At 44.1% G+C, this 25,063-nt stretch overlaps 1 long non-coding RNA gene across 5 annotated transcripts in view; it reads right to left on the bottom strand.

Annotated features, from left to right (window-relative positions):
- Positions 1 to 25,063, bottom strand: part of LOC102959016 — an 82,139-nt gene that overhangs the window by 18,572 nt on the left and 38,504 nt on the right. Inside the window, exons 1-2 of one of the 5 annotated variants that reach the window (XR_006219620.1) lie at positions 23,854 to 23,995; positions 12,960 to 13,095 (exon numbers count right to left, since the gene is read on the bottom strand). The exons of 2 other annotated variants lie outside the window; for them this stretch is intronic. This is a non-coding gene — a long non-coding RNA (uncharacterized LOC102959016). Of the gene's footprint in view, positions 1 to 12,959; positions 13,096 to 13,887; positions 14,048 to 23,853; positions 23,996 to 25,063 lie in introns of those variants that run through there. 2 more of the 5 variants (XR_006219619.1, XR_006219621.1) reach the window with 2 other exon arrangements.

Here is a 25,063-nt window from a genome sequence, read left to right as displayed (position 1 = left end):
AAAATCCCATGCATCCATGGAACTAGCTAGAACTCCTCAAAACTGTCAAGGTTATCAAAAACAAGAAAAGTCTAAGGAACTTTTACAACCAAGAGGAGCCTAAGCGAGATATGACATAGGAACATGATGTGATATCCTGGATGGGATCCTGAGACAGAAAAAGAGCATTAGGTACAAATTAAGGAAATGTCAATACAGCGTGGACTTTAGTTAATAACAATATATCAATATTGGTTCATGACATGTGACAAATGTACCACAGTCATGGAAGATGTTAATAACAGGGGAAACTGGATGCGGAACAGCTGAGAACTGTCTGTACTATCTTCACGATTTCTCTGTAAATCTAAAACTGTTCTGAAAAATAAAGTTAACTTAATTCACATTAAAAAAAATTCCCCAGCCCCCCAACCAGTTCAAGTCCCCTTACTGTACATTCATATAGCAATCTAGAAAATTAACTAAATGAATGAATGAATTTATCACCATATGTGATTAGGTTTGTGCATTTTGCTCACTGTTGTATCCTGGGAACAAGGTTAGGGGCTGGTTCTTGATAGGTGTCTAGTAATAAACATAAAGTAAGGAATATAAAAATGTAAGTTCTGGGGCGTCTGGGTGGCTCAGGTGGTTAAGCATCCGACTTCGGGTCAGGTCATGATCTCACAGTTCATGAGCTCGAGCCCTGCGTTGGGCTCTGTGCTGACAGCTCAGAGCCTGGAGCCTGCTTCTGATTCTGTGTCTCCCCCTCTCTCTGCCCTTCCCCTGTTCATGCTCTGTCTCTCTCTCTCTTAAAAATAAATAAACATTAAAAAAAAAAAAGAGTAAGTTCCGTGGCAATAGGATTTGTCTGTTTTGTTGTCTCCTGGATCCTCATCACCTGGAGAGCACCTGGCCCACTGTAGACACTCAGCAAGGACAACTCCCACCCCAGGGTGAGCCAGGGAATCTTCTCCCCAGTGGTTTGAGTTTGGGATAAAGATGCTTTAGTTCAGACTAATACAGTCTATTACGTGCTGATGGCAGTAACATTTGTCACCAGATGAACAGAGGCTTAGGGGATTGGTCTATAAAGAATCAAGCCAAGCACTTGGGAGGCTCAGTTGGTTAAGCATCTGTGTTTTGGTTTTTTAATTTACATCCAAGTTAGTCAGCATATAGTGTAATGATGATCTCAGGAGTAGAATCCAATGATTCATCCCCTACATATAACACCCAGTGCTCATCCCAAGTGTCCTCCTTAATGCCTCTTCCCCATTTAGCCCATCCTCCTCCCACAATCCCTCCAGCAACCCTCAGTTTGTTCTCTATATCTAAGAGTCTCTTATGTTTTGTCTCCCCCTTGTTTTTATTTGCTTCCCTTCCCTTCTGTTCATTTGTTTTGTACCTCAAATTCCACATATGAGTGAAGTCATATATTTGTCTCTCTCTGCTGACTTATTTCACTTAGCATAACACGCTCTAGTTCCACCCACATAGTTGCAAATGGCAAGATTTCATCCTTTTTGATTGCCGAGTAATACTCCATTGTGTGTGTGTATATCTCACATCTTCTTTATCCATTCATCCGTCGATAGACATTTGGGTTCTTTCCATACTTTGGCTATTGTCAATAGTGCTGCTATAAACATGGGGGTGCATGTGTCCCTTCGAAACAGCACACCTGCATGCCTTGGATAAATACCTTGTAGTGCAATGGCTGGGTCGTTGGGTAGTTCTATTTTTAATTTTTTGAGGAACCTCCATACTGTTTTCCAGAGCGGCGGCACCAGTCTGCATTCCCACCAGCAAAGGCATCTGACCCTTGATTTTGGGTCGCGTCATGATCTTTAGGTTCCTGCATCTAGGTGGGCGCTGCACTGCCAGATAGGAGCTTGCTTGGGATTCTCTCTCTCCCTCTTTCTCTGCTCCTCCCCCACTCACGCTCTCTCTCAAAATAAATTAATTCATTAAAAAAAAAAAAAGAATTGGGGCACTTGGGTGGTTCAGTCTGTTAAGCGACCGACTTTGGCTCAGGTCATGATCTCATGGTTCATGAGTTCAAGCCCACATTGGGTTCTCTGCTGTCAGCACAGAGCCCATTTCAAGTCCTCTATCCCACCCCCCTCTTGCTGCCCCTCCCCTGCTCACACTCTCTCTCTCAAAAATAAATAAACATTAAAAAAAAAAAAAGAATCAAGCCAAGACTCAGCATGAAGGAGAAGGAAAGACAAGAAAGAGAGCAAGAGGGCCACCAAGGTTCCTACCAGGGCTGTCCTTTCCAATTCCAGTAAATTCCTGGGCCACGGTGTCCCGGGAGACCCTCCTGTCACGTATAGTCCAATAAGCCCTTACCATCAGATCTTGCTCCTTAGGGATAACTTCACCAAAACCTTATCTGTGTCCTATTTTTCTAGCCTGTGTTTCTGTGGTGAAAGATGTTGAATCAAAGTAACGGAGGGAAATATCACCTGTCGTACGATGAAGAGAGAGAAAAAGATAACAGGAAGCAGACACGGGGATAAGAAAGGGAAAGTGGAGGCTGTAAAAAGGAAAGCAGATCGATCACAACAGCCAAGATACAGAAGCGGCCCGAGTGTCCACGAATAGATGCATGGATAAAGGTGTGGCGTATGTCTGTGATGGAATATTACTCAGCCAGAAACAAGAAATGAGATCTTGCCATTTGCAACAACATGGAGGGAGCTAGAGTGTATCAGGCTAAGTGAAATAAGTCAGAGAAAGACAAATACCATATGATTTCACTTACATGCAGAATTTAATAAAAAAATATATAAACAAAGGAAACTAAAGACAAACTGATGGCTGCCAGAGGGGAGGTGGGTGGAGGGGTGGGCGAAATAGGTGAAGGGGGTTGAGAGTGTTGAAACTACACACCTGAAACTAACAGAACACTGTATGTTGATGCTACTTCAAGTTAACAAAAAAGGAAAGCAGAGGAAGACCTAGAACTACTTGGAAAGGACCTAACAAGTACTTGCCTAACAAGTAAGACAGTGGATTCAAAGTGTAGTGGATTCATTCATTCATTCAGCAAATAGGTACTGAGCACCCACTAGGGGTTAGGAACACAGCACTCAACAAAACTACGGGACTTGCTGCCCAAAAGAGCTATTAGAGACTGTTGAGTGCTTACACAACAACTTAAACCAGAAAGAGACAGAGACAGAGACAGAGATAAAGTCACTTCATATTAGTTGGTCAGGGGAGGCTTCCTTTAGAAGGTGACATTAGGGGCGCCTGGGGGGTCCAGCTGGTTAAGTGTCAGACTTCAGCTCAGGACTCACGGTTCACCGGTTCAAGCCCCGCGTGGGGCTCTGTGCTGACGGCTCGGAGCCTGGAGCCTGTTTCAGATTCTGTGTCTCCCTCTCTCTCTGCCCCTCTCCCTCTGCCTCCCCCTCCTTCCCTCCCTCCCTCTCTCTCTGTCAAAAATAGAGAAACATTTTTTTTTAATTTTTTTTTAACGTTTATTTTTTTTTGAGACAGAGAGACAGAGCATGAACGGGGGAGGGTCACAGAGAGAGGGAGACACAGAATCTGAAACAGGCTCCAGGCTCTGAGCTGTCAGCACAGAGCCCGACGCAGGGCTCGAACCCACGGACCGTGAGATCATGACCTGAGCCGAAGTCAGACGCTTAACCGACTGAGCCACCCAGGCGCCCCAAGAAACATTTTTTTTAATGTATAAAAAGGGTGACATTAAATTGATATCTGAAGGACAAGAAAGCTCTAGAAGCAGGAAGGTAGTGTAGCGTGTGGGGGCGTGTGGGGGCGTGTGGGGGCAATGATCTAGACAAGGAAGAACCAGTGCGCCAAGGCTGAAGGGAAGTGTTCTCAAGAATATGACGTTTGCCCTCCAGGGAATGTTTGGCCACGTCTAGACTTTTTGGTAGTCACAACACGGTGGCAGGGAGCAGTCCTACTGGCATCTGATGGGTTAGAAGCCAGGGATGCAAATTAACATCCTATAGTTTGCACAGGACAAACCCTTAGGCAAAGAACTATCCAAAATGTCAATAGTGCCGAGGTTGAGAAACCCTGCCCTGAGGCCATCAAAGGCTTGGCACCTTCCTCACGTAGAAAGCAGGACATGGTGCCTGGAGAAACAACAGAAGAGGGGGCAGGGCTGTGAAGAAGTTCGGGAAGCAGGGGGAGGCTGTCAGCACGCACCCTTGCACGCCAAGGCGAGGAGCCGCCATCTTGTTCTAACTGTGGCAAGGAGCCCACGGGTGTTCTGAAACCGGGCAGTTCACATGGACTTATTTGTTGGTGGAAACAACCACTCTGGCTCTTATGTGGAATGTGGTGGACGGAGCAAATGTGAGTAAAGGAGACCACCTGGGGGGTTTGACAGTAGAGAGAGGAGGTGGCAGGTTGGACGTGGGTCATGGCAGTAGAGATAGAGAAGCAGCGAACTGAGCCTTATTTTAGAGGTGGGACCTGTGGGTCCCGGTGACAAAGTGAATGTGGAAGGTGAGGGAAACAGGAATCAAGGATCCATCGAAGGCAGGGCCAGCGACACAGGTGCCTGACTGGTGCAATGCCCGTCCCCACGTTGGGCTGGCAGTGACCTCGGTGGAGGGCTCTCGGCCACCCTGGATCCGGGTACTGAGCACATCCCAGCCTAGAGGGTGCCAGCCCTTCCAGGCAGCAGGGGATGGGGCGACAGACCCAGGGGAAGCTGGGGCTCCATGCCTTCATTTTGCACTGGGTCTGGCAAATTATGAAGCCGGCCCTGCTTGAAGGTTTCCAGCTTGAGTAACTACATGCTTCATTACTGCCATCTACCAAAACGGGGTGGGGTAAAAGTTTAGTCTGGGGCTTGTTTAATCTCAAGATGCCTGTGAGACATCTCACTGACAAGATCACGTAGGCAATTGTGTCTCTACAGCTCGGAAAAGACATAAAGCTATAGACATGAAGCCGGAATTTGTCAGCCTGTAGTATATAAAACCATGAGAATGATGTTGCAGCCGGTATGAAAAACAGTATGGCGGTTCCTCAGAAAAATTGCACATAGAATCACTACATGATTCAGCAGTTCCGTTTCTGGATATACACCCAAAAGTGAAAGCAGGAACTCAAACAGACATTTGTACATGCGTGTTCACAGCAGCAGTATTCACAATAGCCAAAAGGTGGACACAACCCAAGGGTCCATTGATAGATGAATGCATAAACAAAGTGTGGTGCGTGTGTGTGTGCGTGTGTGTGTGTGTATAAGGGAATATTACTTGGCCTTAAAAAGGAAGGAAAACTCTGACACCTGCTACAACACGACTGAACTTTGAAGACATTATGTTAAGTGAAAAAAGCCAGTCACAAAAGGACAAACATTGTATGACTCCACTTACACGAAGAAACAAGAGTAGTCAAACTCTCAAACTCATAGGATGGTAGTTACCAGAGGCTGGGAGAAGAAGAGGGTGGGGAGCTAGTATTTAATGCAGACAGAGTTTCCATTTGGGAAGGATCAAAACTTCTGTGATGGTGGTGGTGATGGCTGTGTAACAATGTGAATATACTTAATGTCATTGAAACGTACACTTAAAAATGTTTAAAATGGTAAATTGTAGGGGCGCCTGGGTGGCTCAGTCGGTTAAGCGTCCGACTTCGGCTCAGGTCACGATCTCGCGGTCCGTGAGTTTGAGCCCCGCATCGGGCTCTGTGCTGACTGCTCAGAGCCTCGAGCTTGTTTCGGATTCTGTGTCTCCCTCTCTCTCTGACCCTCCCCCGTTCATGCTTTGTCTCTCTCTGTCTTAAAAATAAATAAACGTTAAAAAAAAATTCTTAAAAATAAAATAAAATAAAATAAAATGGTAAATCGTGTTATGTATAGTTCATCACAATAAAAAAAGAACTTGATTATTATTATTTATTGAGTGTTTCCTATACACCCAGCACTAATCTAGGTCTTTTCATTGTTTAAAACTCATATAACCCTCATAACAATCTTTAAAGTAGATGCAATAGGTAGGCAGTAATCTCTTGGACATTGGCCTTACCAAGATATTTATGGGTCTGTCTCCTCAGGCAAGGGAAACAAAAGCAAAAAATAAAGTTCCGGGACTACGCTGAAATAAAAAGCTTTTGCACAGCAAAGGACATCATCAACGAAACAAAAAGGCAACCTGGTGAATGGGCGAAGGTATTTGCGAATGACATATCCGATAAGGAGTTAACATCCAAAACATATAAAGAACTTACACAACTCAACACCAAAACAAAACAAAACAAAACAAAACAACCAATGAAAAAATGGGCAGTGGAGGGGCGCCTGGGTGGCTCAGTTGGTTGATCCATCCTGACTCTTGATTTCGGCTCAGCTCATGATCTCACAGTTTCGTGGGTTCGAGCTCCGTGTCCGGCTCTGTGCTGACAGCGCAGAGCCTGCTTAAGATTCTCCCTCTCTCTCTGCCCCTCCCCTTCTTGCAATCTCTGTCTCTCATAATAAATAAACATAAAGAAAAGGGGGGGGAGTGGATTTGAATAGACATTTTTCCAAAGAAGACATCCAGACGGCCAGCAGATGCATGAAAAGATGCTCAACATCCCTCATCATCAGGAAAATGCAAATCAAATCCACACTGAGATATCACCTCACACCTGTCAGAATGGCTAATATCAAAAAGACAAGAAATAGGGGCACCTGGGCAGCTTAGTCAGTTAAGCGTCTGGCTTTGGCTCCAGTCACCATCCCATGGTTTGTGAGTTAGAGCCCCACGTCAGGTCCTCCTCTGTCATCGCAGAGCCCACTTCGGATCCTCTGTCTTCCTCTCTCTCTGCCCCTCCCATTCCCTTGCTCGTGCGTGCACTCTCTCTCTCTCAAAAATAAAATATATTTTTTTAAAAGACAAGAAATAACAAGTACCGGTAAGGATGTTGAGAAAAGGGAATGCTAGTGCGCTGTCAGTGGAAATGTAATTGTTGCAGCATCATTTACAAATTTACAACAGGCAAGATCTGGCAGCCACCCAAGTGTCCACCAATAGATAAATGGATAAGGAAGATGCGGTATATCACCGCAATGGAATATTACTCGGCCGCAGAAAAGAATCTTGCCATGTGTGACAACAAGGATGAACCTGGAGGGTGTCATGCTAAGTGAAATATGTCAGATAAAGAAAGCCACCTCTGGGACACAACAAAAGCGGTCATAACAGGAAAGTATATAGCAATCCAGGCCTTCCTAGAGAAGGAAGAAAGATCTCAGATACACAACCTAAACTTACGCCTTAAGGAGCTGGAAAAAGAACAGCAAATAAACCCCAAATCAGCAGAAGACAGGAAATAATAAAGATTCGAGCAGAAATTAATGCTATCGAAACCAAAAAAAAACAGTAGAACAGATCAATGAAACCAGAAACTGGTCCTTTGAAAGAATTAACAAAATTGATAAGCCACTAACCAGTCTGATCAAAAAGAAAAAGGAAAGGACCCAAATAAATAAAATCAAGAATGAAAGAGGACAGATCACAACCAACACAGCAGAAATAAAAACAATAATAAGAGAATATTGTGAGCAATTATATGCCAATAAAATGGGCAATCTGGAAGAAATGGACAAATTCCTAGAAACATATACACTACCAAAACTCAAACAGGAAGAAATAAAAATTTGAACAGACCCATAACCAGTAAGGAAATTGAATTAGTAATCAAAAATCTGCCAAAAAACAAGAGTCCAGGACCAGATAGCTTTCCAGGGGAATTCTACCAAACATTTAAGGAAGACTTAACACCTATTCTCTTGAAGCTGTTCCAAAATATAGAAATGGAAGGAAAACTTCCAAACTCTTTCTATGAAGCCAGCATTACCTTAATTCCAAAACCAGACAGAGACCCTACTAAAAAGGAGAACTATAGACCAATTTCCCTGATGAACATGGATGCAAAAATCCTCAACAAGATATTAGCCAACCGGATCCAACAGTACATTAAAAAAATTATTCACCATGACCAAGCAGGATTTATACCTGGGATGCACAGTTGGTTCAATATCCGCAAAACAATTAACGTGATTCATCACATCAATAAAAGAAAGGACAAGAACCATATGATCCTCTCAGTAGATGCAGAGAAAGCATTTGACAAAATACAGCATCCTTTCTTGATAAAAACCCTCAAGAAAGTAGAGATAGAAGGAGCATACCTTGAAATCATAAAAGCCATATATGAACAACCCAACACTAATATCATCCTCAATGGGGAAAAACTGAGAACTTTCCCCCTAAGGTCAGGAACAAGACAGGGATGTCCAGTCTCACCACTGTTATTCAACATAGTATTGGAAGCCTTAGCCTCTGCAATCAGACAACACAAAGAAATAAAAGGCATCCAAATCGGCCAGGAGGAGGTCAAACTTTCACTCTTTGCAGATGACATGATATTCTATATGGAAAGCCCAAAAGATTCCACCAAAAAACTGCTAGAATTGATTCATGAATTCAGCAAAGTTGAAGGATATAAAATCAACGCACAAATATCAGTTGCATTCCTATACACCAACAATGAAGCGACAGAGAAATCGAGGAATCTATCCCATTTACAGTTGCACAAAAAACCATATAATACCTAGGAATAAATCTAACCAAAGAGGTGAAAAATCTATACACTGAAAACTATAGAAAGCTGATGAAAGAAATTGAAGACGACACAAAAAATGGAAGAATATTCCATGCTCCTGGATAGGAAGAACAAATATTGTTAAAATGTCGATAGTACCCAAAGCAATCTACATATTCAATGCAATCCCTATCAAAGTAACACCAGCATTCTTCACATTCTATTCTTCACAGAGCTAGAACAAATAATCCTAAAATTTGTATGGAACCAGAAAAGAGCCTGAATAGCCAAAGCAATCCTGAAAAAGAAAACCAAAGTAGGAGGCATCACAATCCTGGACTTTAAGCTGTATTACAAAGCTGTAATCATCAAGACAGTATGGTACTGGCACAAGAACAGACACTCAGATCAATGGAATAGAATAGAGAACCCAGAAATGGACCCACAAACATATGGCCAACTAATCTTTGACAAAGCAGGAAAGAACATCCAATGGAATAAAGACAGTCTCTACAGCAAGTGGTGCTGGGAAAACTGGACAGTGACAGGCAGAAGAATGAACCTGGACCACTTTCTTACACCACACACAAAAATAAACTCAAAATGGATGAAAGACCTCAATGTAAGACAGGAAGCCATCAAAATCCTCGAGAAGAAAGCAGACAAAAATCTCTTTGATCTTTGCCACAGCAACTTCTTACTCAACACGTCTCCAGAGGCAAGGGAAACAGAAGCAAAAATGAACTACTGGGACCTCATCAAAATAAAAAGCTTCTGCACAGCAAGGGAAACAATCAGCAAAACTAAAAGGCAACCGACAGAATGGAAGAAGATATTTGCAAATGTCATATCAGATAAAGGGTTAGTATCCAAAATCTATAAAGAACTTATCAAACTCAACACCCAAAAAACAAATAATCCATTGAAAAAATGGGCAAAAGACATGAATAGACTCTTCTCCAAAGAAGCCATCCAGATGGCCAACCGACACATGAAAAAATGCTCAATATCACTCATCATCAGGGAAATACAAATCAAAACCACAATGAAATACCACCTTCCACCTGTCAGAATGGCTCACATTAACAACTCAGGCAACAACAGAGGTTGCCGAGGATGCGGAGAAGAGGAGCTCTTTTGCACTGCTGGTGGGAATGCAAGCTGGTGCAGCCACTCTGGAAAAGAGTATGGAGGTTCCTCAAAAAACTAAAAATAGAACTACCCTATGACCCAGCAATGGCACTACTAGGCATTTATCCACGGGATACAGGTGTGCTGTTTCAAAGGGACACATGCACCCCCTTGTTTATAGCAGCACTATCAACAATAGCCAAAGTATGGAAACAGCTCTAATGTCCATCAACAGATGAATGGATAAAGAAGATGTGGGGTATATATATATACACACACACACACACACACACACACACACACACACACAATGGAGTATTACTCGGCAATCAAAAAGAATAAAATCTTGCCATTTGCAGCGTGGATGGAATTGGAGGATATAATGCTAAGTGAAATTAGTCAGTCAGAGAAAGACAAAAATCATATGACTTCATTCATATGAGGACTTTAAGAGACAAAACAGATGAGCATAAGGGAAGGGAAACAAAAATAATATCAAAACAGGGAGGGGGACAAAACAGAAGAGACTCATGAATATGGAGAACAAACTGAGGGTTACAGGACAGATTGTGGGAGGGGGGATGGGCTAAATGGTTAAGGGGCACTAAGGAATCTACTCCTGAAATCATTGTTGCACTATAAGCTAACTAATTTGGATGTGAATTTAAAAAAATAAAAAATTAAATTAAAAAATATATATTTAAAAAAATAATAATTTTTCTCTCTAAAAAAATAAAATAAAATAAAGTCAAATACTGGGGCGCCTGGCTGCCTTAGTCGGTTGAGCGTCCGACTTCAGCTCAGGTCATGATTTCGCGGTCCAGGAGTTCAAGCCCAGCGTTGGGCTCTGTGCTGACAGCTCAGAGCCTGGAGCCTGCTTTGGATTCTGTGTCTCCCTCTCTCTCTGATCCTCCCCTGCTCACACTCTGTCTCTCTCTCAAAAACAAATAAAGATTAAAAAAAAATTTTTTTTTAAAAGAAAGCCAAATACCATTTGATTTCACTCATCTGTGGAATCTAAAAACAAAACAAATGAACAACAACAAACCAGAAGCAGAGTCAAAACTACAGAGAACAGGTAAAAAAAAAAAAAAAAAAGAAAGAAAGTAGGTACAATATTACCAGCCCCACTCTACAAGCAAGAAAACTTATGACCAGAGTAGTTAAGTAACAGGCCTAAGCTCACACAGCTTCCAACCTGCCGGGTTCGGATTTGGATTCAGGCAGTCTGCTAGCAGAACCGAAAAAAAAATTTTTTTTTAACCTACTGTACTACCTATCAATGGAGATCATGTCATATACTACAAAAAACACATTTCACAATTTAAAAAAAAAAGAAATTTTTAAAATTTAAGGTTGATTAATAGCTCACGGGCGGCTAGGTCCTGGCCTTCCAGCACAGTCTAATCTGGCTGCCCAGTGCAGAGTCAACCAGCAAAGGAAGGGAGGGGGACAATTACGAGTGACAAATCATTTCATCACCTTTGAAAAAACTGCTCTGTGACCAGAGACATCTCCTGGAAATACTGACAGGAGGGTGTCCTGCTGTGTGTGAAAAGGTCAGGATGGCCCAGAGCCAGCCCACAAGGCCGGGGGTGGGGGGGCAGTGCCCCAATCCCAGGACAAGTAGACCCAGGGGGGTAGGTTTGCAATTCCTTGGTGTTCACGGAAAGTGGTCACTGTGCTATTTTTAGGTTGCTCCATTAAGTTATCAATGACATTTCTCAGACAGAAGCCATGCCAAAGCCACGGACATTCCAGGCCTGCAGCTGGGAAAACGCAGGGGTTGGACCAAGGTGGTCAGAAGTTCTAATTTACCAAGTGACGTTAGAGCCGGCTGGCAGGGGGAAGGTGCAAACCACAATGTGGATTCCATTTAGACCTCAGAATTCCCACACTCAGAATCCCATCCCAATCTTGGCTCAGGTCAGGATCTCAGAGTTTGTGAGCTCGAGCCCCGGGTCCGGCTCTGTGCTGACAAGTGTGGAGCCGCTTGGGATTCTATATCTCCCTCTCTCTCTCTCAAAACAAATAAATAAACTTAAAAGAAAGGAAGGAAGGAAGAGAGAGGGAAGAAAGAAGGAAGGAAGGAGGAAGGAAGAGAGAGGGAGGAAGGAAGGAAGGAAGGAAGGAAGGAAGGAAGGAAAGAAGGAAGGAAGGAAGGAAAGAAGGAAGGAGGGAAGGAAGGAAGGAAGGAAGGAAGGAAGGAAGGAAGGAAGGAAAGAAGGAAGGAAGGAAGGAAGGAGGGAAAGAAGGAAGGAAGGAAGGAAGGAAGGAAGGAAGGAAGGAAGGAAAGAAGGAAGGAGGGAAGGAAGGAAGGAGGGAAGGAAGGAAGGAAGGAAGGGGGAGGAAAGAAGGAAGGAAGGAAGGAAGGAAGGAAAGAAGGAAGGAAGGAAAGAAGGAAGGAAGGAAGGAAGGAAAGAAGGAAGGAAGGAAAGAAGGAAGGAGGGAAGGAAGGAAGGAAAGAAGGAAGGAAAGAAGGAAGGAAGGAAAGAAGGAAGGAAAGAAGGAAGGAAGTAAGGAAGGAAGGAAGGAAGGAAAGAAGGAAGGAGGGAAGGAAGGAAGGAAAGAAGGAAGGAAGGAAAGAAGGAAGGAAAGAAGGAAGGAGGGAAGGAAGGAAGGAAGGAAGGAAGGAAGGAAGGAAGGAAGGAAAGAAGGAAGGAGGGAAGGAAGGAAGGAAGGAAGGAAAGAAGGAAGGAGGGAAGGAAGGAAGGAAGGAAGGAAGGAAGGAAGGAAGGAAGGAAAGAAGGAAGGAAAGAAGGAAGGAAAGAAGGAAGGAAGGAAAGAAGGAAGGAGGGAAGGAAGGAAGGAAGGAAGGAAGGAAGGAAGGAAGGAAGGAAGTGGGAGGAAGGAAGGAAGGAAGGAAAGAAGGAAGGAATGTAAGGAGGGAGGGAGGGAGGGAGGGAGGGAGACATTCCCAGCTGTCAGGAATCCACAGGCCAGTTCTGGCTCCGGGCAGGCTGGGTCACTAAAGTGGACGAGAAAGAGGACAGGGCCAAATGACAGGACGCAAAAGGCCTCCCTCGCTCAGGTCCTAGTCCTCTGAGCGAGCCGAGCAGCCCGCGAGGTGTTGAGGGCAGAAGGCAGCGGGGCGTCCCCACCCGAATGACCTGGTCGGGTCAGGGAGGCCCAGGCAGAGGCAGGCCCCACAGCACTGAGAAGGCAGACCCCTTCCTCAGCCTCCTGTTGGGTATGAACCCCAACTCGTCCCCAAGGCAGAATTTAACTGGATCGATCACCGTTGCCTATGAAGTACTCCTTACCTTTTGGGCCCCTTTCTGTGCCAGGAAGGCCTCTGGCTCCAGTTATACAAGCTGGGTCAGATGTCCTGGGTGGGCAAGTGCGTGAGGTAAGTGACACCCGCTCCCAGCGAGAGAAAAGGACTGCGGATATGGAGCCCTGCAAGAGGAAATCCGAGGAGGGCAGTTTCAGTCCAGTTTGAAAAACAGGGGCGCCTGGGTGGCTCAGTGTGCCGAGCCTCTGACTTCGGCTCAGGTCGTGATCTCGCAGTTTGTGGGTTCGAGCCCCACATCGGGCTCCCTGTCGCCAGCGCAGAGCCTGCTTCAGATTCTCCGTGTCTCTCTCTCTCTCTGCCCCTTCCCCACGTGTGCGCTGTCTCTCAAAAATAAATATTTTTTTTAAAAAACCCAGCCAGTCCATATCATCTTGCTTTACTGTCTCTAAGCACAGAGCCTTAGGCTGGTCACCTTGGTCATACCGGGGTCATACTGGTCACCCACCTGCCCACCCTGGCACGTACCCTTCTTCCTACCCCCAACTACTCCATAACTGTTTCTGTCCTGAGGTGTCTGGGATCCTCAAAAGATGGACACAAACACATTTTTAATGGATGTGTGTGCGCAGTCCCAGTGCCTCCGTAACAACATAGCACAGCTGGGGCGGCTTACCCAACCCAAATGTATTTCTTTCCTCACAGTTCTGGGGGCTGGAAGCCCAAGATCAAGGAGCAGGCAGTGCCGGTTTCTCCCCGCTTGACTCGCGGAGGGCTGCCTCCCATTGTGTCCTTGGCTGGTCTTCCCTCTCCATGTGTCTGTGTTAGTCGGTCTGGGCGCCATAACAGAATATCACAAAGCAGGTGGCTTGTAAATACCAGCAGCTATTGATCACGGTTCTGGAGGCTGAAGTCGCAGATCAAGACACTAACAGACTCAGTGACTGGTGAGGACCCACCTCCTGGTTCCCTGTGTCCTCACATGGTGGCAGGGGTGAGGGAGTGCCGCAGGTCTCCTATAATGGCACCAATCCCAAATTTAGGAGGATACTCGTTGGGGTGAGCACTGGGTGTTGTAAGCAGGGGATGACTCCCTGGATTCCACTCCTGAAATCATTATTGCACGATATGCTGACTCACTTGGATGTAAATTAAAAAAAAAAAAAAAAAAAGAGTGAATGACAATCCTGTTAGTATAATGAGGTTATGGTTTTCTCCATTTTCTATTTTTTGTTACTGACTACATTCTTTTTACAATACAAAGATCAAAGTTGTATAAAAAGAGAGAGACTCTTAAAGAGGACAAACTGAGGGCTGATGGAAGGAGGTGGGTGGGGGGGGGGGATGGGCTAGATGGATGAGAGTCATTAGAAGGGCACTTGTGAAGATGAGCACGGGGTGTTGTAGGCAAGTGATGAATTACTGAAACCAAATCACTACCCCTGAAACCAATATTGCTCTATATGTTAACTAAGTAGAACTTAAATAAAAATTTGAAAAAACAGAAAATAAGGGCACCAATCCCATTCATGAGGGCGCTTGATCTAATCACATCCCATAAGTCCCCACCTGCGAACAGCAACACCTTGGGGGTTAGGATATAAGACTTTTCGGGGAACACACACATTCAACCCATAGCAGTGTCTGTGTCCTAATCTCTTGTTATTTTATTTTATTTTATTTTCTATGTATTTATTTTTTGAGGGAGAGAAAGGGAGGGGCAGAGGGAGAGAGAGAGAGAGAGAAAGTCCCAATAGGGCCCCATGCCCAGCTCAGTGTCTGAGACGCGCCTTGATCTCATGACCATGAGGTCGTGACCTGAGCCGAAATCAAGAGTAGATGCTTAACTGATGGAGCCACGTAGGTGCCCCCTAATCTCTCCTTATAAGGACACCAATCCCACCCATATCTCCAAATCTCTTCTTCAAAGCCCTTTCTCCAAAGACAATCACCCTCTCAGGGATGGGGGGATTAGGGCATCGACATATGAACCTGGAGGTGCGGGACGCAATCCAGCCCATCACACTACGTGACGGCCCGGGAGTTTCTGCTGCACACAGCGTTAACCCAAGTCCGATCAGTAATGATGTGTTTACGGGGCGCCTGGGTGGCTCAGTCGGTTAAGCGTCCGACTTCGGCTCAGGTCATGATCTCACAGCTTGTGAGTTCCCACCCCACGTCGGGCTCTGTGCGGACAGCTCAGGGCCTGGAGCCTCTTCCGATTCTGTGTCTTTCTCTCTCTCTCTGGGCACCCCCCCCCCCACTCTGTCTCTAAATAAATAAACATTAAAAAAAATTAAATAGTGATGTGTTTAACTTATCGGAAATAGCTCAGTTTTTAGCAAAGTAGGTAGAGAATCTGCATCGTTTTGTTATCTCCCTTTTTTAAAAATTTTTTAAACGTTTATTTATTTTTTGAGAGACAGAGAGAGACAGAGCATGAACGGGGGAGGGTCAGAGAGAGAGGGAGACACAGAATCCGAAGCAGGCTCCAGGCTCCGAGCTGTCAGCACAGAGTCCGATGCGGGGCTTCAACTCACGGACCGCGAGATCGTGACCTGAGCCGAAGTCAGACGCTTAACCGACTGAGCCACCCAGGCGCCCCTCTTCATTTCTATTCTCACTGCTTGCAACAGTATTTGTTGGCTATGGTTTTCTCCTAAAAATTTTTTTTAATACTCTGGCTGTACGATCCATCCCCGAAGCAAGGCTGATATCAAACAACAACCTGCACGTTACCATCATCTGTAGCAACAAGCAAGATGGCGAGCAAGAGAATCCAGCCTCCAAGGGTACTGTTGACCTCCATCGTCCACAATCCCACCACGCAGAAAAGGCTGTATTCCCTTACTGCTCTTGTTCTTTCCATCAGGATTTCATGTTGTTGAGAGCGTCCTTTATACTGAAATCACAGTCTTGCTTTTTTTGATTACAGTTTATTATACGCTTTTCCCCAAATTAAAAAAGATCCACTGACATGTTGAATGGTTGCATAACAGAACATGGCGTTTCATGCCACAATTCACTCAACCATTTCCAGTTGTTGGACATTTAGGTTGCTTCTAGGTTGTACTGTGTCAGTACAGAGCCTGATGCAGGGCTTGATCTCACGAACCTTGAGATCATGACCGGAGACGAGATCAAGAGCCAGATGCTTAACTGACTGAGCCACCCGGGCACCCCAGGATGTTTCCAGTTTTTAACAAATACAAATAATGCGGCCGATCATCTTTGGCATACACCCTTGCCTGCATTTCTGATGATTTCTTTCGACTACGTTCGTATAAGTGAAATTACTGTATCCACCATGCACACATTTGTCCCCAAGGCTCTTGGAACACAGGAAAACAGCTGTCTTTCGAAGTCTGCGATGTCATGGGTCAGGGAATAACTTGTCGGGCCCTCCCCTGATGCTAATCCAACATTCGGTCCTACGTTCTTGCCAGGGAACCTTCACCGTCTTCCCACCTCTCCAGCCAAGTGCAATTAGGAGCTCCCGTAAATACGGGGTGCTGTGATAGGTATGGGGCAAAGCATTTGCTAGGAGGGAAAAGGTGAGGAGGGGCACAGAAATACTGGTGTTCGTGAAGCACGGCTCCCCCCCAGGGCTCAAAGGTTTTCAGACATAAGGTCAGAGGTCTGTGATTTTTCTTTCATACCTGAACAGAAGCCATACTTGCTGGTGGGTATTTGTGTATTCACTGTGTTCCTGTTTTCTTGATAATCCCTAAAATGGCTTTTATATTTGGGACTTCTGATTCATGCAGAAGACAAAAAGCCCCAAACTGAGTCTACTTATCTCTTCCCCTTAAGACTCACAGGAGGAAAAGAGGAAGGACAGTTAGTCCCATTTTGAGAGCAAACAGAGAAACTAAGTAACCCACCCAGCACGGGGTGCCCCGGCCACGGTGGTATCAGGGCAGAAGCCCTGTAAGTGGAATCAGGACCTACAGTGGAATCAGGTCCTACACACACCAGGCAGGCTGCTTTCTTTCAACGTTGCCTGCTTTCACCTTTTTGCATGAGTACGTTCACAATTCTGACGTTGTAGACATTTTTTCTTTTTGAAAAGAATCGTAACAGAATAATGGCTCCCCCAAAGGTGTTCACATCCTATCATCAAAACCTGCAATTAAATTACCACACGTGGTGGGGCGCCTGGGTGGCTCAGTCGGTTGAGCGACTGTCTCCGGCTCAGGTCATGATCTCGCAGTTCATGGGTTCGAGCCCCACGTCGGGCTCTGTGCTGACAGCTCAGAGCCTGGAGCCTGCATCGGATTCTGTGTCTCCCTCTGTCTCTGCCCTTCCCTGTCTGTGCTCTCTCTCTCAAAAAAATGAATTAAGTGTTTAAAAAAAAAGGTATTTTTAAAAAATTTACCTGATGTGGCAAAAGCGATACACTTTGGAGATATGATTACATTAAGGATCTTGAGATGGGCAGATTATCCTGGATTATTAGGTATAATCACAGGGATCCTTATAAGAGGGAGGCAAAACTTCTGTGCATCAAAGGACACCATCAAAACAGTGAAAAGACAACCCAAGAATGGGAGAAAATATCTGCAAATCAAATGTCTGATATGGGATTAAAATTCAGAATATGTAAAGAACTCTTACAACTCAACAACGAAAAGACAAACAGCTCCAATAGTACATGGGCAAAGGACTTGAATGGACATTTCTCCAAAGAAGATATGCAGACATCTAACAAGCACAGGAAAGGATGGTCCACGTCATTAGTCTTTAGGGAAAAACACAACCACAATGAGATACCACTTCACGCCCACTAGGATACCTGTGATCAACAGGACAGTACCAAATGTTAGCAAGGATGTGGAGGGACCGGAACCCATGTACTCTGCTGGTGGGACCATAAAATGATGTAGCTGCCAAGGAAAACAGTTCGGCAGCTCCTCAAAAATCTAAGCATAGTGGGGCGCCTGGGTGGTTCAGTTGGTTAAGCGTCTGACCCTTGGTTTCGGCTCAGGTCATGATCTCCCGGTTTGTGAGTTCAATCCCTGCGTCAGGCTCTGCACTGACAGCACGGAGCCTGCTTGGGATTCTCTCTCTTCCTCTCTCTCTGCCCCTCCCTGGCTCGTGCTCTCTCCCTCTCTCAAAATAAATAAATAAACATTAGAAAAAAAAAAAAAAACTGGGACGCCTGGGTGGCTCAGTCAGTTAAGCGTCTGACTTCAGCTCAGGTCATGAGCTCACATGAGGTCATGAGGTCACACTCTGTGAGTTCGAGCCCCGCGTCGGGCTCTGTGCTGACAGCTCAGAGCGTGGAGCCTGCTTCAGATTCTGTGTCTCCCCCTCTCTCTGCCCTTCCCCTGCTCATGCTCTGTCTCTCTCTGTCTCAAAAATAAATAAAAACATTAAAAAAAAAAAAAAAACCTAAACATAGGGGCCTCTGGCTGGCTCAGTCTATAGAGCATGTGACTTTTGATCTCAGTGTCCTGAGTTCAAGCCCCACGTTGGGTATGGAATGTGGAGCCTAGTTTAAAAAAAATCTAAACATAGAATTTTCACCTAATCCCAGAATCCTACTCCTAGGTGTATGTATATACACATACATATAATATATATATACTATATAATAGTATATATATATACTAATATACTACAGTATATATATATACTATAATATAGTATATATATATACTATATACTATATATACTATATATACTATATATACTATATATATTAATATACTATATATACTAATATACTATATTAGTATATTATATACTATATATAGTATATTAGTATATAGCATATACTATATACTAATATACTATATATAGCATATATATACTATATATACATACTATATATACTACATATATAGTATATATATATAGTATGTATATATAGTATATATGTATATATATAGTATACTATATATATACATATATACTATATATAATATACTATATATATACTATACTATATATATAGTATACTATATATAGTATATATATATACTATATATACTATATTATATATATTATATATATATAGTATAGTATATATACTATATATAGTATATATAACATAGTATATATAACATAGTATATATATAGTATATATATACAGTGTATATATATATATATATATATTTATATATACAGTGTATATATATATATAGGGTGCCCAAAAGAATGAAAAACAAAAACAGGAACTATATTAGTATATTATATTATATTATAATATAATATTAGTATAATATATTATAGTATATTATATACTATATATAGTATATTAGTATATAGCATATACTATATGAATGAAAAACAAAAACAGGAACTATATTAGTATATTATATACTATATATAGTATATTAGTATATAGCATATACTATATACTAATATACTATATATAGCATATATATACTATATATACATACTATATACTACATATATAGTATATATATATAGTATGTATATATAGTATATATGTATATATATAGTATACTATATATATACATATATACTATATATAGTATACTATATATATACTATACTATATATATAGTATACTATATATAGTATATATATATACTATATATACTATATTATATATATTATATATATATATAGTATAGTATATATACTATATATAGTATATATAACATAGTATATATAACATAGTATATATATAGTATATATATACAGTGTATATATATATATATATATTTATATATACAGTGTATATATATATATAGGGTGCCCAAAAGAATGAAAAACAAAAACAGGAACTGAAACAGATACTGATACTCCAGTATTCACAGCAACATTATTCACAACAGCCAAACAATGGAAACAACCCAAGGGTCCATCAACAGACAAAAGGATAAAGAAATGTGGTGTGTGTATATGTATATGGAATATATATATGTATATATGTATATATGGAATGGAATATTACTCAGCCATAAAAGGAATGAAGTTCTAGAACATGCTCGACTTGGATGAAGCTTGAGGACATACCGCATGACTCCACGTACACGAAGTATGTAGAAGGGCAAACGCATAGAGGCGGCCACCATCAGCTGGGGGAGGAGGGAATAGGGGTTATTGCTCAACATGTACACAGCTTCTACTTGTGGAATGAAGGGTTTTGGAAAGAGTGGTCACTGTACTACCTTGGGAACGTAACTCACGCCACTGAGAAGTACACTTTAAAAAATGGTTAAGTGATACGTTTTACATGATATATATATTCGATGACAACGGAGGGGCACCTGGGTGCCTTAGTTGGTTGAGCGTCCAACCTCAGCTCAGGTCACGATCTCACGGTTCGTGAGTTTGAGCCCCACGTCGGGTTCTGTGCTGACAGCGCGGAGCCTGGAGCCCGCTTCGGATTCTGTGTCTCCCTCTCTCTCCGCCCCTCCTTTGCTCACGCTGTCTCTCTCTCTCTCTTCCTCTCTCTCTCAAAAAAAAAAAAAAATTTAAAGAAAACAAATTTTAAATGACAATGGAAATAAAGAGGGAGGCAAGAGGGTCAGTCAGGAAAAAGAGAAGTGAGGACAGAAGCGGAGACTGAAGCAATGTGCTCTGAGAAGGAGGAAGGGACCGGGAGTCAGGGAATGTGGGCAGCCTCTAGAAGCTGGAAGAGGTAAGAAACCAGATTCTCCTCCGGAGCTTCTGGAAGGAAGCAACCCTGATGATGTCTGGATTTCAGCCCCCGAGGGCTCCTTTCGGACTCCTGACCTCCAGGACTGGAAGATAATAAATCTGTGTTGCTTTGAGCCACCAGGCCTGTGGCGATTTGTTATGGCAGCAACAGGAAACAAATGCATGGACGTAAACCCTTATTCTTGTGTTACAGTTCACTAACCACAATACAATAATTCACTGCATAGTTGATCCACTCAACTTTTTTTCTTAAGTTTATTTATTTATTTTGAGAGACAGAGAGAGAGAGAGAGAGAGAGAGCTCGCTCATGAGTGGGAGCAGGGGAGGGGCAGAGAGAGAGAGAGAGGGGAAGAGGGAACCCCAAGCAGGCTCCACACTGTCAGCGCAGAGCCCGATGTCGGCTCGAATTCATGAGCTGTGACATCATGACCTGAGCCCAGAGCAAGAGCCAGATGCTTAACCAGCTGAGCCACCCAGGCGCCCCCCGACTCATGTGACTTCTAAATTCCACAGCACTAGAGTATGGGTCCAGGGCTGACAGCTGGCAGGGGGACCCACTCTGTGCTTGACCAGCGTGTCATCAGTGAGTCAGTCAGTGGTGTCCTCTTACGAAAAGGTAGGTTGTGGAATGGATTCAATTGATGATATCCCAAAGACAATTCTCCCTATGAACGCAACACTAAAAACTCATGCATGTTTGAACTGTAGAGTTTATGGAAATTACGCTTGCATTAGGGCCCACATTCCCGTGTCCACGGCCTCCCGTGTCTTGTCCTTCTCCTGGCTCCGGGCCCAACCTCCTACCGCACTGTTCCCCTGAGGGCCGGAACCGGGTCTTCTTAAGCTTGGCACCCCTAGCCCAGAATTAACATTTTCATCCTTGTATCTACTCATGGAATCTACTGGGCGGGGAGATAATGTGCTGAAGAGTATCTCGAGAGATGGAAAAAAACAGGATGCCCGGAGAACGTCTACATCTGAACAAGTGACACGTAGTGATCGAACAGCAGGAAGTGCCGAGAACCTACAGAACATTACTCTCTGGCCCCGGCATCTGTCTCCAACATCTCATCTTATGGTGTTTCTCCCATAACACGGCCTACAGCTGGTTTCAATTCCTCTTATTTTCTATGCTGAATTCCAGAGCGGCCTCTTATCCACTTATCGCCTTTACCTGACTTGGCTCTCTGAGCTCTCTAACTGCTAATCAAGTTACAGACGGGTGCCGCAGGCTCCGAGCCAGGGGCTGCAGACGACCTTCCCGCGGTGGCCCTGGGCGGGCATCAGGGCTCTGCTGGTGGGGTCTGTCAACCATTATCCTCACTGAGACAGAGCCTCGAGGCTGGGCCACCGGGACCCATGGTGGAGGCTGTGCATTCCGACGATCCTGGAGGTGCTCTTTTTAATTGTGGTGACAGACACGTAAAAACCGAGGAGGAGTGGAAACCAGGTGGGACCCCAGCTGCCCAAGGCATTATTTGCCACTCTGCCAAACCACATCTTCCCAAGAGCTATCTGATTAGCCTTCGGTTTGTAACACTCTGCCTACACACTAAGGTAAATAAAGACACACCTGTCCTTTCAACCTTCCTGTTCTCCCCATGAAATTCACTCAGCGTACACGGTGGATCAGGAAACGACAAACCAAAGAGAACTTTGTAAAAAACAAAACAAAACGGAACCAAATTAGGCAAGGGCGCCTGGGTGGCTCCGTGAGTTAAGCATCCGACTCTTAGTTTTGGCTCACGGTTCATGGGATTGATCCCCACATCAGGCTCTGCGCTGACAGCACAGAGACTGCTTGGAATTCTCTCTCTCTCACAAAATAAATAAATTTTTTAAAAATCTTAAAAAAAAAACTATGTAGAATGTGAAAAGAAGTCTAAACCCTCCAACTTGATAGAACACTTCTCCAGATCACTTTATTTTTTCTACTTACCGGAGTGTATTTTACTGCAAATAATTTAGCAAACGGAGAAAAATACAAAGAAAAAAACAAACTATCTGTAATGCTTCCATCATGAGATAACCACTATCCTTTCTCCAGCATCCTCTATACTCTTACCCTGCCTCGTATTTGTTCACAGTTCTGTTTTATTATAATAATAACATATTGTCACCACCACTACTTTCTGTCTGACAACCTCAGAGGAATGTAAATGCCACGAACACAGGAAATCTGTCTCCCCGAAGTAGAGTTGAGCAGGTTGGACATAATGGAGGGTCAAGGGCCTGAGGGCACTAAGGAGCAAGGGCAACATTAAGGCACTCGAGTGGGCGGTTAACTGGGTCCCCACCTCTCCCCACTCCTCATCCTCAGGTTTGCCTTGCCTTAAAAAAATTTTGACAGCATCTGAAATGACCTATTCCAACACGCCTTCACTTTACGCCTACGTTTTCCTGACTGCCCATCCAAGCCGTCACCTTTCTTCTCAGAAACAAGCGTCCTCCTTCCTTCCCATGGCTCCTCCTTCCGTGTGCTCATGCTCCTGATGGCGCCCCTTCCAACCTCCCCAGGGTTCCACTTCACCAGTTCTCTCCCTTCTCTGCTCACGTCTTCAGTCTTTCCAGATTCATTCATTCCTTCCCTGTTTTTATGACTGTCCCCAAAGTCCCCAATTCTAAAAACAACCCTCCTTCCCAGTCCCGCTACCCAGCCCGTCTCGCCTTCTCTTCACACCAATCCGCTCGTATGACTGGTTTACACCCGTTGTCTCCATGCCCTACCCACCTACTCCTTCCTTAATCCAGCTCGCCCCCTCCACCCCAAGACTGCCAATGGCCTTTCAGTCGCTCTGTCTGAAGCCTTCACTCAGCTCATACTTCTCCACCCCTGTAGCCTCTTACACAGTCAACTGCCATTGTCAAGGGCACAACTGCCAACAAGTGCCATCTCCCTGACACTCCTTCCTGCCCTCTCTCTCCCCCTCCATACACCCTACACGCCGATGACAAATTAACCGTTCTAAGGCACAGCTGTGTTATGTCAGATTAACTTAATTTCTTTCTTTCTTGAAAAACTTTTTTTAAATCTTAATTTTTGAGAGAGAGAGGGAGAGAGAGAGAGAAAGAGGGGGAGCAACAGAGAGAGACGGAGACACAGGATCCATGGAGGCTCCAGGCCCTGCGCTGTCAGCACAGAGCCCGACGCGGGGCTCGAACTCACATCCATGAGTTCATGACCTGAACCAAAGTTGGACGCTCAACCAACTGAACCACCCAGGTGCCCCAATTTAATTTCTTTCTACAGCTACCCCAGTAAATTAGAAAAAAGTATTAAACTCACCGAGTCAGGACTTTAGCAAGACATTAAATAAGTCCCTCTCTCATCATCCTCGGAGAGAAGGTCGAGAGTGTGGGCTAAAACAGAACACGGAAGCTTTTCAGCAGAAGACCTTTCATAGATGCGGACAGAGTGAGAGTTCGACGGCTTCACCCACGATCAACTGCGGTCAAGTGGGCATCACAACGCCATTGTCAGCAGTGTCAGCTGCATTTGAAGGCAGCGAGTGCTAAGGAATGTCCTGCACACTAACCACGACTTGTTGTCTCATCTCTCTTGTTCCTTCTAAACAGATGTAGCTTTGGTGCACCGATGGCCATGGTGAGGCATGGTGGAGCCATACTTCAGACCATCATGTACTCAGACCCACCGACCCAAACTGGGAGAAGCTACCGGTAGGCAGTACCCAAGGTCTCCAGCGCCCGGCCTGCCTCGTCAGTTCCTGTTCTCCTAACTCATTCTTTCCTGTCCAGCATCTTGTCCTCTGACTGCTGAACCCTCCTCTCCTTCTGCCGGGGTGCCATCCCTAGACGCGGGCTTGCTTGAGACCAGATTCGCGTGCTTACTTTATCATTATAACATCACGAGCACGCGGGAAGGGCCCTGTTTCCAGGGAGGAGAGCGCCGGCACCATTGAGTGTCCCTTATGCCGTCTCCTCCATTCATTCAGCCCAACGGCATTCTCAGTGGGCTCATTGTCATGTAGCCAAAAATGCCATCACTGCGGCCACCTCCTCATCACCGTATCTGTTCCTCCACCAAGTCTCGGCGGCCTGTAACAGGCCTTAACTTTACCCACTTAACACATTCTGTTTCTACTAACCAACCCCCAAATTCCCCTTCTCCAGAGCAATATATTTCTCCTGCTCAGTTCCATTCAACAAGATCATTAAGGATTTTCAGTGTAGGTAAAACTAATCTATCCTGGCAAAGGGTATCCATTAAAATGTAAATGAGCAAGGAGGAGAAATCTATGACTGATTTTAAAGTTATAAAATCTGACCTCTGCTCATCCTTGGTGGGAATGATCACTGGGGACAGCAGGTTTTAACCCCTCTTAATCACTTTGGACTTAAGAAAATCACACTTAGGGACAGCCTGTTTGCAAGTAGAAGGGTATCAGTATGATTAAATGGATTAGTAACTGGTTGAACAACTTTACTTAGAGATACGGGTTAGCAGACCCATTTCAATCTCAAACAGGGTCTTTACT

The sequence above is a fragment of the Panthera tigris genome, chromosome B4, assembly GCF_018350195.1.
Source record: "Panthera tigris isolate Pti1 chromosome B4, P.tigris_Pti1_mat1.1, whole genome shotgun sequence".
Classification (NCBI taxonomy): domain Eukaryota; kingdom Metazoa; phylum Chordata; class Mammalia; order Carnivora; family Felidae; genus Panthera; species Panthera tigris.
This window is presented reverse-complemented; position numbering and strand designations above follow the sequence as displayed.